This window comes from Tamandua tetradactyla, chromosome 4, assembly GCF_023851605.1.
Source record: "Tamandua tetradactyla isolate mTamTet1 chromosome 4, mTamTet1.pri, whole genome shotgun sequence".
Lineage (NCBI taxonomy): Eukaryota > Metazoa > Chordata > Mammalia > Pilosa > Myrmecophagidae > Tamandua > Tamandua tetradactyla.
Window position 1 is genome coordinate 107,546,035 of NC_135330.1, and position 18,995 is coordinate 107,565,029.

General features: G+C 40.6%; 1 long non-coding RNA gene across 1 annotated transcript; it reads right to left on the reverse strand.

The window, feature by feature from the left end:
- Positions 1 to 14,204: 14,204 nt before the first annotated feature.
- LOC143679256 (uncharacterized) lies at positions 14,205 to 18,372 on the reverse strand. Its single transcript, XR_013173614.1, has 3 exons — positions 18,251 to 18,372; positions 16,738 to 16,822; positions 14,205 to 14,703 (listed from the first exon to the last, which is right to left on the reverse strand). It is a non-coding gene; the product is annotated as an uncharacterized LOC143679256 (long non-coding RNA).
- Between the last annotated feature and the right edge of the window lie 623 nt (positions 18,373 to 18,995).

Below are 18,995 nucleotides of genomic sequence, written 5' to 3' on the forward strand. Positions count from 1 at the left end.
AGCGCCACCTACTGGGCAGGATAAGAAAAACAGAGCCCAGAGATTTCACAGAAAAATCTTTCAAACTGCGGGGTCTTACACCCAGGGAATTCTGATTAAATGCCCAGACACCAGCAGAAGATAATGGAACACGCTCGGAAAATTGAAACTATGGCCCAGTCAAAGGAAAAAAACAATAGTTCAAATGAGATACAGGAGCTGAGACAACGAATGCTGAATATACGAACAGAAATGGAAAACCTCTTCAAAAATGAAATCAATAAATTGAGGGAGGACATGAAGAAGACATGAGCTGAACAAAAAGAAGAAATAGAAAAACTGAAAAAACAAATCACAGAACTTATGGAAGTGAAGGACAAAGTAGAAAAGATGGAAAAAACAATGGATACCTACAATGATAGATTTAAAGAGACAGAAGATAGAATTAGTGATTTGGAGGATGGAACATCTGAATTCCAAAAACAAACAGAAACTATAAGGAAAAGAATGGAAAAATTTGAACAGGGGATCAGGGAACTGAAGGACAATATGAAGCGCACAAATATACGTGTTGTGGGCGTCCCAAAAGGAGAAGAGAAGGGAAAAGGAGGAGAAAAACTAATGGAAGAAATTATCACTGAAAATTTCCCAACTCTTATGAAAGACCTAAAATTACAGATCCAAGAAGTGCAGCGCACCCCAAAGAGAATAGACCCAAACAGGCATTCTCCAAGACACTTACTAGCTAGAATGTCAGAGGTCAAAGAGAAAGAGAGGATCTTGAAAGCAGCAAGAGAAAAACAATCCATCACATACAAGGGAAATCCAATAAGACTATGTGTAGATTTCTCAGCAGAAACCATGGAAGCTAGAAGACAGTGGGATGATATATTTAAACTACTAAAAGAGAAAAACTGCCAACCAAGACTTGTATATCCAGCAAAATTGCCCTTCAAAAATGAGGGAGAAATTAAAACATTCTCAGACAAAAAGTCACTGAGAGAATTTGTGACCAAGAGACCAGCTCTGCAAGAAATACTAAAGGGACTTCCGGAGAAGACGGCAGCTTAGTAAGACGCGCTGTTCTTAGTTTCTCCTCCAGAACAGCTACTAGGGGAGTAGAAACGATACAGAACAGCTCCCAAAGCCCCAACAGAGATAAAAAAGACAGCGTACCCCATCCTGGAATGGCTGGCTGGCTGAGAGAACCCGCTCTGGTGAGATCGCTGAGGGGCATGGGCTTCACCGGGCAGGGCGGCAAGTGGCCGGAGTCACTCCCTTCCCCCTTCCCGGGCTGGCTGGGAGAATTGGACAGGCGGTCCCCACACCACGCGCGGCTCCCCAGACCAACTGAGAGAATTGGATTGGAAATCCCCAGGCCGCGGAGAATGGTGACCGGGTGGGGGGCCCTTCCAAACCCGTGACTCCCCGGGAATGGTGCACTCTCCCAGACGGGCCGCTGTGGCTGGCGCCCTCCCGCCAAGTTTGGTACCCCGGGCCGACTAGGAAATTCGGACAGGCGCTTTCCCGGGCTGCGGCGGCCAGCGACCCACCCCGCGTTCGGACCCGGGGCCGGCTGGCACTCTTCCAAGCCGCTTCGGCTAGCGAACCTCCCAGACGGCGAGAGTTTTCCAAAGTTAAAGGACCCACAGTACCTTTTACTGGTGGGACCCGCAGACAAACGTGTGCCACGAGCGCCACCTACAGGGCAGGATAAGAAAAACAGAACCCAGAGATTTCACAGAAAAATCTTCCAAACTTTTAGATTCAACACCCAGGGAAATCTGTCTAAATGCATTAGCAGAAGATAACGGATCACGCTCAAAAAACTGAAAATATGGCCCAGTCAAAGGAACAAACCAATAGTTCAAATGAGATACAGGAGCTGAGACAACTAATGCTGAATATACGAACAGAAATGGAAAACTTCTTCAAAAACGAAATCGATAAATTGAGGGAGGACATGAAGAAGACATGGGCTGAATATAAAGAAGAAATAGAAAAACTGAAAAAAACAAATAACAGAACTTATGGAAGTGAAGGACAAAGTAGAAAAGATGGAAAAAACAATGGAAACCTACAATGAGAGATTCAAAGAGACATAAGATAGAATTAATGATTTGGAGGATGGAACATCTGAATTCCAAAAAGAAACAGAAACTATCAGGAAAAGAATGGAAAAATTTGAACAGGGTATCAGGGAACTCAAGGATAATATGAAGCGCACAAATATACATGTTGTGGGTATCCCAGAAGGAGAAGAGAAGGGAAAAGGAGGAGAAAAACTAATGGAAGAAATTATCACTTAAAATTTCCCAACTCTTATGAAAGACCTGAAATTACAGATCCAAGAAGTGCAGCGCACCCCAAAGAGAATAGACCCAAATAAGCGTTCTCCAAGACACTTACTAGTTAGAATGTCAGAGGTCAAAGAGAAAGAGAGGATCTTGAAAGCAGCAAGAGAAAAACAATCCATCACATACAAGGGAAACCCAATAAGACTATGTGTAGATTTCTCAGCAGAAACCATGGAGGCTAGAAGACAGTGGGATGATATATTTAAACTACTAAAAGAGAAAAACTGCCAACCAAGACTCCTATATCCAGCAAAATTGTCCTTCAAAAATGAGGGAGAAATTAAAACATTCTCAGACAAAAAGTGACTGAGAGAATTTGTGACCAAGAGACCAGCTCTGCAAGAAATACTAAAGGGAGCACTAGAGTCAGAAATGAAAAGACAGAAGAGAGAGGTATGGAGAAGAGTGCAGAAAAAAGGAAAGTCAGATATGATATATATAATACAAAAGGCAAAATGGTAGAGGAAAATATTATCCAAACAGTAATAACACTAAATGTTAATGGACTGAATTCCCCAATCAAAAGACATAGACTGGCAGAATGGATTAAAAAACAGGATCCTTCTATATGCTGTCTACAGGAAACACATCTTAGACCCAAAGATAAACATAGGTTGAAAGTGAAAGGTTGGGAAAAGATATTTCATGCAAATAACAACCAGAAAAGAGCAGGAGTGGCTATACTAATATCCAACAAATTAGACTTCAAATGTAAAACAGTTAAAAGAGACAAAGAAGGACACTATATACTAATAAAAGGAACAATTAAACAAGAAGACATAACAATCATAAATATTTGCGCACCGATCCGGAATGCCCCTAAATACGTGAGGAATACACTGCAAACACTGAAAAGGGAAATAGAAACAAATACCATAATAGTTGGAGACTTCAATTCACCACTCTCATCAATGGACAGAACATCTAGACAGAGGATCGATAAAGAAATAGAGAATCTGAATATTACTATAAATGAGCCAGACTTAACAGACATTTATAGGACATTACATCCCACAACAGCAGGATACACCTTTTTCTCAAGTGCTCATGGATCATTCTCAAAGATAGACCATATGCTGGGTCACAAAGCAAGTCTTAACAAATTTAAAAAGATTGAAACCATACACAACACTTTCTCGGATCATAAAGAAATGAAGTTGGAAATCAATAATAGGCGGAATGCCAGAAAATTCACAAATACGTGGAGGCTCAACAACACACTCTTAAACAACGAGTGGGTCAAAGAAGAAATTGCAAGACAAATTAGTAAATACCTCGAGGCGAATGAAAATGAAAACACAAAATATCAAAACTTATGGGACGCAGCAAAGGCAGTGCTAAGAGGGAAATTTATTGCCCTAAATGCCTATATCAGAAAAGAAGAAAAGGCAAAAATGCAGGAATTAACTGTCCACTTGGAAGAACTGGAGAAAGAACAGCAAACTAATCCCAAAGCAAGCAAAAGGAAAGAAATAACAAAGATCAGAGCAGAAATAAATGAAATTGAAAACATGAAAACAATAGAGAAAATCAATAAGACCAGAAGTTGGTTCTATGAGAAAATCAATAAGATTGATGGGCCCTTAGCAAGACTAACAAAAGGAAGAAGAGAGAGGATGCAAATAAATAAGATCAGAAATGGAAGAGGAGACATAACGAATGACCTCACAGAAATAAAGGAGGTAATAACAGGATACTATAAACAACTTTACGCCAATAAATACAACAATTTAGAGGAAATGGACGGGTTCCTGGAAAGACATGAACAACCAACTTTGACTCAAGAAGAAATAGATGACCTCAACAAACCAATCACAAGTAAAGAAATTGAATTAGTCATTCAAAAGCTTCCTAAAAAGAAAAGTCCAGGACCAGACGGCTTCACATGTGAATTCTACCAAACATTCCAGAAAGCATTAGTACCAACTCTCCTCAAACTCTTCAAAAAAATCGAAGTGGAGGGAAAACTACCTAATTCATTCTATGAAGCCAACATCACCCTCATACCAAAACCAGGCAAAGATACTACAAAAAAAGAAACCTACAGACCAATCTCTCTAATGAATATAGATGCAAAAATCCTCAATAAAATTCTAGCAAATCGTATCCAACAACACATTAAAAGAATTATACATCATGACCAAGTAGGATTCATCCCAGGTATGCAAGGATGATTCAACATAAGAAAATCAATTAATGTAATACACCGTATCAACAAATCAAAGCAGAAAATTCACATGATCATCTCAATTGACGCAGAGAAGGCATTCGACAAGATTCAACATCCTTTCCTGTTGAAAACACTTCAAAAGATAGGAATACAAGGGAACTTCCTTAAAATGATAGAGGGAATATATGAAAAACCCACAGCTAATATCATCCTCAATGGGGAAAAATTGAAAACTTTCCCCCTAAGATCAGGAACAAGACAAGGATGTTCACTATCACCACTATTATTCAACATCGTGTTGGAGGTTCTAGCCAGAGCAATTAGACAAGAAAAAGAAATACAAGGCATCAAAATTGGAAAGGAAGAAGTAAAACTATCACTGTTTGCAGACGATATGATACTATACGTCGAAAACCCGGAAAAATCCACAACAAAACTACTAGAGCTAATAAATGAGTACAGCAAAGTAGCAGGTTACAAGATCAACAGTCAAAAATCTGTAGCATTTCTATACACTAGTAATGAACAAGCTGAGGGGGAAATCAAGAAACGAATCCCATTTACAATTGCAACTAAAAGAATAAAATACCTAGGAATAAATTTAACTAAAGACATAAAAAAAAAAAACCTACATAAAGAAAACTACAAAAAACTGTTAAAAGAAATCACAGAAGACCTAAATAGATGGAAGGGCACACCGTGTTCATGGATTGGAAGACTAAATATAGTTAAGATGTCAATCCTACCTAAATTGATTTACAGATTCAATGCAATACCAATCAAAATCCCAACAACTTATTTTTCAGAAATAGAAAAACCAATAAGCAAATTTATCTGGAAAGGCAGGGTGCCCCGAATTGCTAAAAACATCTTGAGGAAAAAAAACGAAGCTGGAGGTCTCACGCTGCCTGACTTTAAGGCATGTTATGAAGCCACAGTGGTCAAAACAGCATGGTATTGGCATAAAGATAGATATATCGACCAATGGAATCGAATAGAGTGCTCAGATATAGACCCTCTCATCTATGGACATTTGATCTTTGATAAGGCAGTCAAGTCAACTCACCTGGGACAGAACAGTCTCTTCAATAAATGGTGCCTAGAGAACTGGATATCCATATGCAAAAGAATGAAAGAAGACCCATGTCTCACACCCTATACAAAAGTTAACTCAAAATGGATCAAAGATCTAAACATTAGGTCTAAGACCATAAAACAGTTAGAGGAAAATGTAGGCAGATATCTTATGAAACTTACAATTGGAGGCGGTTTTATGGACCTTAAACCTAAAGCAAGAGCACTGAAGAAGGAAATAAATAACTGAGCTCCTCATAATTAAACACTTTTGTACATCAAAGAACTTCATCAAGAAAGTAGAAAGACAGCCTACACAATGGGAGACAATATTTGGAAATGACATATCAGATAAAGGTCTAGTATCCAGAATTTATAAAGAGATTGTCCAACTCAACAACAAAAAGACAGCCAACCCAATTACAAAATGGGAAAAAGACTTGAACAGACACCTCTCAGAAGAGGAAATACAAATGGCCAAAAGGCACATGAAGAGATGCTCAATGTCCCTGGCCATTAGAGAAATGCAAATCAAAACCACAATGAGATATCATCTCACACCCACCAGAATGGCCATTATCAACAAAACAGAAAATGACAAGTACTGGAGAGGATGTGGAGAAAGAGGCACACTTATCCACTGTTGGTGGGAATGTCAAATGGTGCAACCACTGTGGAAGGCAGTTTGGCTGTTCCTCAAAAAGCTGAATATAGAATTGCCATAGACCCAGCAATACCTTGCTAGGTATCTATTCAAAAGACTTAAGGGCAAAGACACAAATGGACATTTGCACACCAATGTTTATACCAGCGTTATTTATAATTACAAAGAGATGGAAACAGCCAAAATGATCATCAACAGACGAGTGGCTAAACAAACTGTGGTATATACATACGATGGAATATTATGCAGCTTTAAGACAGAATAAACTTATGAAGCATGTAATAACATAGATGGACCTAGAGAACATTATGCTGAGTGAGTCTAGCCAAAAACTAAAGGACAAATACTGTATGGTTCCACTGATGTGAACCGACATTCAAGAATAATCTTGGAATATGTCATTGGTAACAGAGTCCAGCAGGAGTTAGAAACAGGGTAAGAGAATGGGTAATTGGAGCTGAAGGGATACAGACTGTACAACAGGACTAGATACAAAAACTCAAAAATGGACAGCACAATAATACCCAGTTGTAAATTAATCATGTTAAAACACTGAATGAAGCTGCATCTGAGCTATAGGTTTTTTTTTTGTTTTTCTGTTTGTTTGTTTGTTTGTGTCTTTTTTTTAACTATCATTATTATTTTTAATTTTTTCTCTATATTAACATTCTATATCTTTTTCTGTTGTTTTGCTAGTTCTTTTTCTAAATCGATGCAAATGTACTAAGAAATGATGATCATGCACCTATGTGATGATGTTAAGAATTACTGATTGCATATGTAGAATGGAATGATTTCTAAATGTTGTGTTAATTTCTTTTTTTCTTTAATTAATTAAAAAAAATCAATCCCTGGGGAATTATAGATCAAACATAAAAGACAAAACAGTAACCTGTTAGAAGGTAATATAGGAGAATATATGCATAATCTCTGGGAAGAGAAAGATTTGTTAAACAGGACATAAAAATTATTAACTGTTAAAGGAAAACAGATGAAATTGACATTTTTAAAATTAAGAACATCTGTTCATCAAAAGAGACTCTAAAGAATTCAAAGAGTAAGGCAAGATACCTGCATATATAACCAACAAAGTGTTCATATCTAGGATATATAAACAACTATTACACGTCAATAAGAAAAGTCAAACAACCCAACAGAAAGATAAATGAGGAAGAAACTTGAAAAGGAACCACTCTGTCAATATCCCCATGGTTAATTTACATGTAAAAAGATACTCCATTGTATATGTGATAAGTAATCAGAATATGCAAATTAAAACCATAAGGAAATACCGGCAGGAATCACTAAACTCTTAAAGGTTGACAACACTAATGTCTGTGAAGATGTGAATCATTGAAACTCTCTATAATACTTGTGGGAGAAAAAATTAGGTACAACCATTTTGGAAAGTCGTCAGACATTATCTACTAAAATTAAAGACACTAAAGTCCCATAGCTCAGTATCTCCTCTCCAAGGTATATGTCTCAAAGGACACATGCAAGAATGCTCATAGCAGTATCATTTTTAATAGCCCAAACTGGAAAAATCCAACAATAGAATAAATAAATAAATTGTGTTATATGTATACAATGCAATAATATATAGCAGTAAAAGATAAATGAGCTATGTGTGATGCTTAAGTTCAATTGTCAACTTGGCCAGATTTTGGTGTCCAGTTGTCTGGTCAAGAAAGCACTGGCATCTGAAATTCTTGCAAGCAGTGGGGACAACCAAATCAATAGGCCAAACCCTCGATCTTGGGGTTCACTCCTATGAAATGTATTTCTGCAAAGGAATAGACTAAACCTACTTAAAATTAGGCCTAAGTGTCACCCCCAGAGAACCTCTTTTGTTGCTCAGATGTGGCCTCTCTCTCTAAGCCAGCTTGGCAGGTGAACTCACTGCCCTTCCTCCTATGTGGGACATGATTACCAGGGGTGTAAATCTCCCTGGAAATGTGGGACAGAACTCCCAGGATGAGCCGGGACCCAGCATCATGGGCTTGAGAAAGCCTTCTTGACCAAAAAGGGGAAGAGAGAAATGAGACAAAACAAAGTTTCAGTGGCTGAGAGACTTCAAAGAGAGTGAAGAGGTTATCCTGGAGGTTATTCTTATGCATTATATAGGTAACCCTTTTTAGTTTATGGTGTGCTATAGTGGCTAGAGGGAAGTACCTGAGCTGTGTTCCAGTAACTTAGATTCTTGAAGATGATTGTATAAAGATACAGCATTTACAATGTGACAGTGTGATTGTGAAAATCTTGTGTCTGATGCTCCTTATATCCAGGGTATGGTCATATGAGTAAAAAATATGGATAAAAAATAAATAAATAAATAAATAATGGGGGGACAAAGGGTAAAATAAATTGGGTAGATGGAAATACTAGTGGTCAATTAGAGGGAAGGGTATGGTGTAAGGCATGTATAAGTTTTTCCTTTTCTCTTTCTGTTTTTCTGGAGTGATGCAAATATTCTAAAAAATGATCATGATACTGAATACAAACTATGTGATGATATTGTGAGCCATTGATTGTACATCATGTATAAACTGAACGTGAGTGGAGATTTTTAAATTAAAAAAAAATTACACTAGAAAATTTTAAAAAAAGAAAGCACTGAGGGCATTTCATGTACTTAAATCATCAGTAAGATGATTGCCTTTATGGCTGATTACATCTACAATCAACTGCGGAGCTTGCCTTCAGCACTGAGAGAATTCTCATCCAATCAGTTGAAGGCTTTAAGAAGAAAAGTGATGATTTCAGCAGTCAGAAAAGAGTTTCTCTCTGTACTTCAGCCAGCCAGCTTCTCCTGGGGAATTCATCAAAAACCTTCAACAAAATTCCACCTTAAAGCCTGCCCTACAGAATTTGGATTTGCACATCCCCACAGCTGCATGAAGCAATTCTTTAAAATATCTTATAATATTTACAGATATCTCCTGTTGGTTATGTTTCCCTAGAGATCTGCATAGATGATGCTCAAAAAATAATCGTGAGCCAAAAACTCCAAACACACAACAAAAGTACAATTTTTTTCAAGGCTGTGCTGATCTGAAACTGTTATGTGCCCCAGAAAAGCCATATTATTTTAATCCAATCTTATAGGTGCAGACCTATTTGGGTGGACCTTCTGATTAGGCTGTTTGCATGGAGATGTGACCCTGACCATTCAAAGTGGATCTTAATCCACTTACTGAAATCTTTTAAGAGAGGGACTTTTGGGGGAGAACACAGATGTTTGGAGATGCCAGAAAGACCCACAGGAGCTGAGAGAGCAGCTTGAACCAAAAACTGGGAGAGAAGGACAGCAAACATCACCATGTGCCTTTCAATGTGTTATAATTTGCTAACTGCCGGAATGCAATATACCAGAAACAGAATGGCTTTTAGAAAAGGGAGTTTAATAAGTTGCTAGTTTACAGTTCTAAGGCCGAGAAAATGTCCCAATTAAAACAAATCTATTGAAATGTCCAATCTAAGGCATCCAGGGAAAGATACCTTGGTTCAAGAAGGCCGATGAAGTTCAGGGTTTCTCTCTTAAGTGGAAGGGCACATGGCGAACACAGTCAGAGTTTCTCTCTCATCTGGAAATGCACATGGTGAACACAGTCAGGGTTCTCCTCTCATCTGGAAGGACACGCGGTGAACACAGCATCATCTGCTAGCTTCTTCTCTCCTGGCTTCTGGTTTCATGAAGCTCCCCGGGAGGCATTTTTCTTCATCTCCAAAGGTCGCTGGCTCATGAACTCTCTGCTTTGTGGTGCTGCAGCATTCTCTGTTCTCTCCGAATCTCTTTCAGTCTCCAAAATGTTTCCTCTTTTATAGGACTCCAGAAACTTATCAAGACCCACCTAAATGAGTGGAGACATGTCGTCACCTAATCCAGCTTAACAACCACTCTTGTTTAAATCACATCTCCAGGGAGATGATCTAATTACAGTTTCAAACATACAGTACTGAATAGGGATTAGAAGAAACGGCTGCCTTTACAAAATGGGATTAGGATTAAAACATGGTTTTTCTAGGGGACACACATCCTTTTAAATCAGCACACCATGTGACAGAGGAACCCAGACACCAGCTGCCTTTCCTCCAAGAAGTTATCCTCTTGTTGGTGCCTTAATTTGGACATTTTCACAGTCTTAGATTGTAACTTTTAACTAAATAAATCCCCTTTATAAAAACCAATCCATTTCTGGTATATTGTATTTTGGCAGCTTTAGCAAACCAAAACAAATTCTGAAAAAAAAAAAGAACAGAGTCCCTGGACAGGCTTCTATGCATGATGTATGAGCAATACCCATAAAGATGCTATAGACCAAACACTGATCACCCATTGCAGAACTAAAATCACTCGAGAATTGACTTTAAGTTGTTTTTTTTTTCATATCCAACAATGGTTTTCAGGATCCAGTGCAATAAACCGAGTCAGGACAGGCACTGTTATGTTTCTCACTAGTCATCATTTATTCACACCAATCTGTTCATTAAACACACAAGCATTAAGCATCTTCTGTGTTCCAGGCCTTGGGCAAGGCACTGAGGTTTCAGTGGTGAACAGGTCACGCATAAATCACTATTCACAGTGGAGGGAAGTAGGAGACATACAGAGAGAGATGATAAAGAAGAAAAGAAACAACCTTATCACTACAAACTATGTAGAATGAATAAACCAATGGCTCTACTTCTTTGACAAGAAGCATCTTGATGAAGATATTGCAGGGAAAAAATATCTGACAAGCCACCACCTCTATGGAAGTTAACTTCCTAACTGCTATTAACAGAAGTTAAACTTCAAGACAAAAAGACACTACATTAAGATCCCCCATTCAGAGAGAATTATGGATCCCCTCCTTTAGATTTAGCCCATTTAGAAAGCCTGTCCCCATATCTGCACTATTAAAACATGTAAAATAGGAAGAAAGTAAGTATACTGATTTATGTATATCGAGATGGGTACTTGCAAAGAACTACATGTTTCTTTTCCCTGGAGACACTGAAACTTAATGTTTTATCCTTTATTCAAATCCTTCTGTTTTCATGTTTTCACGTTCAGGGTTTATTTGACATCAAGTTTCTTGTTGACTTCAGCAGTTCATCAAGTACTTACTGAGTGCCCGTGTGTGCCAGTAAAGCTACCATATGAAGACATATGGAACTTGCAGGCTTTGGTTGTCCATTGGGGCTGGCATGAGGCCTTTTGAGGTGACTCCTCTGGGTGGGAATGTCACATCGATGTCTCTAGTCCCAGACCAGGTCATGAACTCCAGGCAGCATGGTGGAGGGTGGGCAGGCAGGAGGTCAAGCCTATGCACACATAATCAGGAGCTCCTAAGCTGGCTTTCTAGATAGGGAAGATGTCTTAACAATATTTTCTGGCCATGTTGGCTCTTATATTAATTCATTAACCAATACTTATTGAGCACCTACTACAGCAGTGCTTACATTCCAGTGGCTGCATTGCATCTTCCCTTCAGAACCAACACACTGAGGTCAGTGTTCCAGGACAAATAAAATATCTTGTGAGGGGTTAGGGCCCTTCCTTGCCCAGAGTCAGGTGGCAGAAGGTGGCAGGGCTGGAATGACACACACTCACATTCCATCTATTTTTGGGTGTCCACATGCACACCACTCCTTTTGGGGGCAGCTTCCCTCTCCCCAATACTTTCAGCCACCAGCAATCTTCCCAAGTCTATATTTAGTATGATGATGATGTTGATTCTTCAGTTGGCATGAGCACGGCACAAGCTTGACATGGCCCCAGTCTAAGAAGGAGACTCCAGGAAGGAGATTGGGGTGGAGAACCTTCTCCCTTTGGTACCCTCAGGACTGCTCAGTCCCTGAGGCTTGGATGGGCTGGGGGTCAGGGGAAGTTGGTGAAACAGTGGGCACAATGAAGTCAACCTCTGATCCCAAATGCAGGAGAAGGATGTCCCATTGGTGGTCTGAGCAAACTCAGGGCTAGGCATGCTCATCAAAAAACCCACTGGCTTACAGAAAAGGGCTGGAGATAAGGATATTAGATACAGGCTACCTAGCTTGCTATTACAGACACTGTCAGCCTTTTCTCTCCACTACAAAAGCAAACATCATTGCACCTCTCATGAACTCCCTCTCCAGGAGCCACCCCAACAGCACATGTGGAAAAGATACAGGGCTCATCTGAGGGTCCTTCTTCCATCACTCTGCTCCCTTACACCCCACTGCCACCACCAAAGGCAGACACCCATCAGTACTTTCATCTCCAACTTGCCACGTGAGATATTCCACTGCTACCAAGGAGCTCTTTCCGTCTTCTCAGCCAAACAAGAAAACTCTACTTTTGGGCTCCCCAAGAAGTTGCAGGAAGCAGGGAGGTGGGAAATTCCAACTCCTTGGAAACATGGAAGTGCTGTTTCTTTTTTTCATGGGAAGGCAAATAAGCGCAAACATATAATAACCATACTGCAAGACTAGATCAAGTGGGAATTTGAGCATGAGAAGATATATTTACTATTATTATTTCGCTTATTTTAATAATGTCTTCAGGGATTTTTTCTTTATTCTTCTAATTTTTCTCCACTTGAATCATGAAGAAAATAAAGTTGAGGATGCACTTGTAAAGAAATGTCTCAAACATTTTGACTTCCTTGGAGATGGATCAGGAGGAAATAGGAAGTTGGTTTACTTTGTCTTAGACTTTAAAAAAAAAAAATGTCTGGTGTCTTTTTGTGCCTGAGCAGATGTGACTGATAAGAATGTCAGCATCCTGGACTAAGATTTCACCAGTTTCCTTTGACGTAGCCAATCTTCCTCACCCCCCACCAAAACAGATATGAAACTCAGAAAGCCTACTCACGGCTGCATTTCACAAAAGATTTGCAAGTCATCCTCCTTCAACTAATGAGAGCCTCGCTTTTTATTTTGTGAAGAGGCAGAGTTTAAAAATAAAAAAGGAGTATATTTTTAGTACCCCTTTAGCCTCTGGGCTGACCCCAAAACTGAGACAAGTGGTCATGATTATTTGATAACTACGTAGCTATGCTCTTAAGCTCTTTTCATTTCTTTTTCTTTCTCTTTGATATAAAATGAAGATCAATAGTGAAAGCAGCATTTTATTGGCCTGTTTAAACACCAATCTCTCCTCTTAACAATACAGCACTGGCATAAAATTTTCCTGACATGATTTTAAACTTCAGCATGTAGCCTGACAGCTCTGTACCCCAGAAGCTGCTGCTCAGTGCCAAGAGCCATTAATCAGATGAGGAAATAGAGTCTCAAGATTCTGGAAATAGAGTGAAGTCTCTGCTCCTCTGCAGTAATGCTTCTGATCTCTGCTCCACATTGGTCCAGGAACCCAGGAGCCCAGGGATAATACATTCCTTCCTAGGACTGGAGGTTCCAGGCTTATAAGAGGGGTCAGGGAGGTGACGTGGCACTATAAATCCCTGCTGACATAAATGGGTATCACCGCAGCTTGTGGAAGACAGGAGAGAAACAGTAAGTGTCATAAAATGTGCTTACAATGGCCACGGACTAAACAAACTCTGGAGAGCCTTCCAGCAATGCCTTAGAGGCATGTGCACCCCTGAAAACTTTGGGCACGTATATAGACAGCATCACCTTCATTGTCAAAGCCAACTCCTGGCACCTGACCAACAAGCCCAAGCTGTTTTCATGTCCACCCTTTTATTCGTTCATGACATTTCAAAGGCAAAGGAAAAGAAATTATCTTAGAAGGTGAATAGGTTCCTTTATTTCACAGACTTGCCAAGATAGCTACACAAAATGGTTTTAAGATCTTAGATTTAATTCATACCATCAGCAGTCAAACAATTTCAAGAGTTAGTGGGTATTACTTACTGAAAACTACAATAAAGACTAAAAACTACAATCCACAGGCAGGCTACCTAAAAGGAATAGAGGGAGAGAGCAACTTAGAAAAATATCAAAATGAGACTCAGACAAGACATCCCTTTAACGCTTTTATTTTGTACCTGGGCCTGGTGGAGGGGGAGTTAATGTCAGCTTTCAGTTTTTTGCTTGCAACCAGCACATTCCATTTCTGAGCTGGGCTATGCCAGCTGGTGAGGTCATGTCAGCCTGGTAATTCGACACGCTAAGCACAAATGAGTGCACAGCCAGACTGTGGCCTGAGAGAGACACTCTCTGTCCACACACCAGTGGGAATGGCCTGGAACTCAGGAAGCGAGTGTCTCGAAGCACTCGCACATGAATTCACCTTCAGGAGATTGGAACCTGATGTCACCGGGAGAGTGAAATCATCAGGAATGACCTAAACTGATGGGACATTGCCAGAACAAAGCCACACTGTGCAGATACATGGCTTAACTCCTTCTGAGCCCAGGATTTCTCCACTGCAGATTTAGGTGAGTGTAGGGAGCTTTCGGCCAGGACAACAAATCCAATATGGCTCCCTCCTTGGCATGGGCCAGGTCTTACGTGATAGAAGACGTCTGAAAAGAAATAGGTTCCAGTAACCAAACACCCTAGAGGTAAGCCCTCCCCCTTTTTATCTACGAGTTCCACTCTGTCTCAATAGATTTTCAAGGGAGTAATACTGGTAAGCTTTTACCTAGTAGCAATGGGATTGAAATGAATGGAATTAAATTAGCAACAGCAGGACCCCAGAGTGGCAATAGTTGGGCTCTGGAATGGTGGTGAAATAGCACTAAAAATGAACAGCCCCTTGGGAAGCAGTTGGTCACTTGAGTCTGTGATTCCTCAGGGAGTACCCCAGAAGCCTGAAGGGACGACAATGCTGGGTCACTCCTTCCTCTATCGAGCTGCTTAGCAGCAAGGAGCCATCTTTTACCTGTTATGCTAATTCTACAGTGCCATTCCGACTTGCTCAATTTTATCCCCTTCTAATTCAACCCTTCACTACTGAAGATGTCATGACACCAATTGTACATTTGCTCCAGTAAAGCAATAGCAATCTAACTACAAAAGTTAAAAAGAGAAGACTATTTAGTTAATCATACACAGGAAAGAACTTCTGTATGACCATATTAACATTGAATATAAAACCCCACTAGATAAGGTCATGCTGGAGGCCACTTAGAGGCAGAAAGACAGCCTCTCCTCTGGGATGGGCCTTGAATCTGGACTCTAGAATCCATAATTAAGTGGGAGAATGTGGATAAAAACATCTTACAAGCAGAACAGTATTATTCACTGAGGAATAGTTTGATTTCATCATGGACCTCTACAAAGCAAAGACAAATGAGCAACACAAGGAGGGATGAGCATAATGAGTGGGCAAAGTGGGAGGGTAGCTGCCTAAATGGGGTAGTGGAAGTTATGCAAAGAAGGTCTCTTGCCCCTCAGCTTCTCTCCTGATGCCTGTTATGTGCCTAGAAATCCACCATCAAATCACTTGTCTTAGGTTCGTGCTTTTCAAATTTTTCTCATGACAACCCAAGTAAAGAATAAATTTTGTAAAGCATGGGACTGTATCACATAGTGAACCCTGTTGTGGAAGATGACTGTGGTTAATTGTACAAATTGTACAAGAATGCTCCGACACAAACTAGAACAAATGTACGTCACTACTACAAGGTGTTAATAATAGGGTGGTATATGGGGGAAAAAATAGTGAATGCAAACTATAGACTATGGTTAACATTAATATTTTAATATTCTGTCATCAATTGTAACAATTGCACACCAATGCAAAGTGTCATTGCTAAGTGACTTGCACAGGAAATGGAGACGTTAGCTCCATTTTATCATGTTAAAGTATCTATGGCAAGTCAGGCTTTGAGATCCCAGGTTGGTTTTCTATGCGATGAAAATACCAGGAAATTTGGTCTTGGACTATTGGATCAACTACTGTGATCACATTTCCAGACACAGGGTCGATTTTTTAAATGCTGTGTTTATTGAGTGGTTACTAGACTGGGTACTATAGATGAATTGTCAAATCAGCCCACGAGTCTGATTGAACTAAGAGTTGTGGCTATGTATGACCCCGATCCTACTTAGCCTCCAAGACCCCGGCACACTTCATAGGTTTCTTTAAATAGAGTTCATCATTTGTGGTACTGCAACAAAAGGTTACTGCTGATCTTTTGGATGTATTTTACCCAAATAAAACAACTTCCGAAAATTCAAATTATCATTGAATAACATTTGAATAAATATGCTATCTGCTGTGGGAAGCAATTCACATCCCTTAAAAGGGGAAACTAAATTGGTCCATTTCACATTCTGCTTTCCTCCAGTCTCATTTCCTGTGCACCTGCTTTTAGGATTTGGAATGAGTAGGAAACTTAACCTGTATTTTTTTTTTTCATTAAAACTCACGTTCATTCATCTCTTTTGAAGCATTGCACAGCAGAGAGGAGAGACAGTATGTTATGCAGGCCTGTTGAGATTGAATCGCATCCCCCATAGAGACATGTTCAAGTCCCAACCCCTGGTCCTGTGGGTATGAACCCATCTGTAAATAGCATTTTTGAAGACGTTATAATTAGTTAAGTACTCACTCATTTATGAACAGGATCTCCTAAGATACTATTTAGATGAGGCCAAATTGGATCAGGGTGGCCCTTAATCCATGCAACTGGAGTCCTTATAAGGTAAAAGAAATTCAGATGTACGAAGTCAGAGAAAGCCACAGGAGGAGATCAAGGAGAATCCTTCAACTTCCTAGACTGCTTAAAGCAGATACTATGAAATGGGTTGGTTTAAACAATGCAAATTTATTGGCTTACTGCTTGAGGCCAAGAAAATGTCCAAATCAAGGCACTGTTCTCTTCCCAGAGACTGGCTACCAGCAATCCTGAGCTCCTCTGTCACATGGCAAAGCACAGGGCAGCATCTGCTGGTCTCTCCCTTCTCTTTCAGGTTTCTTTGATTGCAGCTTCTTGCTTCCATGTGTTTTGTTTTGTTTTGTTTCGTTTTTCTTCTCTTTCTGTATTCATTCCATTTATAAAGGACTCCAATAGTCCTTTTTGAGGTGGGCCATGCTTTAACTGAAGCAACTTCTTCCCAAGCCCCTACTTACAGTGGGTTCATACCCACATAAATGGATTAGATTTAAGAACCTATTTTTCTGGGGTACGTATACCTTCAGACCATCACAGAGACAGATCCTTGTGTGGTGGAGGCAGAGATGCAAGCCAAGGAACCCCAAGAATTGTGGTGACCCAGAATGCCACAGACTCTGGGACAAGGCATGGCCCATGAATGCCTTGATTTTGGACTTGTAGCCTCTAAAAACCATAAGACAGTAATGCCTATTGTTTAAGCCACCCATTGAGTGGTACCTGCCACAGCAAACTGGCCAACTAAGATAAGCCTCATTCTAAATATCTGTGATATTAGATATTTAGGCAACCCACATGAACTGTGACCACCCCATGTCCTCTCACCCAGCTCTGAGCTGCGTTTTGAGGATCTCTGAGTACACGCACAGGATTTCAGTCTCTGTCATTTCTCCCCCTTCACCTTCAAATAAATAGAGCCACAGCTCACCACAAGGGTGTGGCACCAGGGTTGACACGGGGCCAGGACCTTTTGGGTAGGAAAGTCCGGTGTCAAAGCACAGTCTAGAAGGGTCTTGGTGGTATGGAAGGAGGGGTCTCAGGTGGAGCAGAGGAGGAGCCCCAGTTACCCAAAGTCTAAGGGGAAAAGGAGTTGTGGGGGGCGGGGGGGGGGGAACTCTTTGCTGGTATTAATATGTTCAAATTACTGCACTGAGTGTGACCTGCACACGTGACCCACACCACCAGCGACTGAAACCCCATAGTGAGGTCAGCAACAGACATCAGCATGTGCTCAGGCCGAACCTGGGACCCAAATTCAAGCATTTTTCACTGTTTGTTTCATCAAACAAACAAATACCAGGCCTCCTTGTTTTGACTCAAGTAGGCTCTTTTCTCTTGAAAAGGTAATATTTGTCACACACCCATATTTTTAAAAACCCATTTCAATCCGGCCTACTTGAAGCAGCCTGTTAAAGGTCCTGGACCCGGTATTCCCTCTCTGTGGACGTACCCAGCGCCGTTTGCAGGGAGCAGGTTGACAAGAATATCGGGAAAATGCACCCTCGTTCGGCTCAAGCAATAAGCAAACCTTTTTCAGCGGCTCCAGGTGTGAGATGAACGGGGCAAGGGAGAGGCCCGGGGCCCGGTAAAACCCAAATTTCCCTGACATCAGCCGGTCCGACATAATAGCTTGTCTGTTACAGAGTGTCACGTAACGGCGAGGAAAGAAAACATTTCCCCAACACCTGTAAGCCCATTCCCGGGTGCAGATACTGCATCGTTTCCCACAAGGGACCCTCTCCTAAGCTAAAGTCAACAACTCAGAACAGCTGCAGCCTTGCAACCAGCTGCCCTGGCTAACCCCTCGTGGAGGGAGGGCAGGGAAAGTTCTGCGAGGGGCAATCAAGGGAAAAGAATGAAATTACCCTTTTCTTGCTTTCCCTTTTCCTCTTGTGCAATGTCTTGGAACTTCCCCGCATATGCTCCCAAGGCGGCTATTCTGGTTTCCAAATGCTTTATAACATGCCTGAGGCTTGTCGGCTGCGGGAATAGCGCCCCCTCCACCCCGACCCCCATCACTGAGCAAGGGACTCAGCCTCAAGCTGCTGCGGGAATAGATCCAAATAGGCAAGGAAATTGTTACTTTTGAATAGGTTCCTTTGGAAAGAGCTCAAGAAAACGTATCCTTTGGTCACAGGACCTGTCAAGAACTAGTGGGAAAAATGCAAAAGATTGACAGCTTTAGATGAAACCAT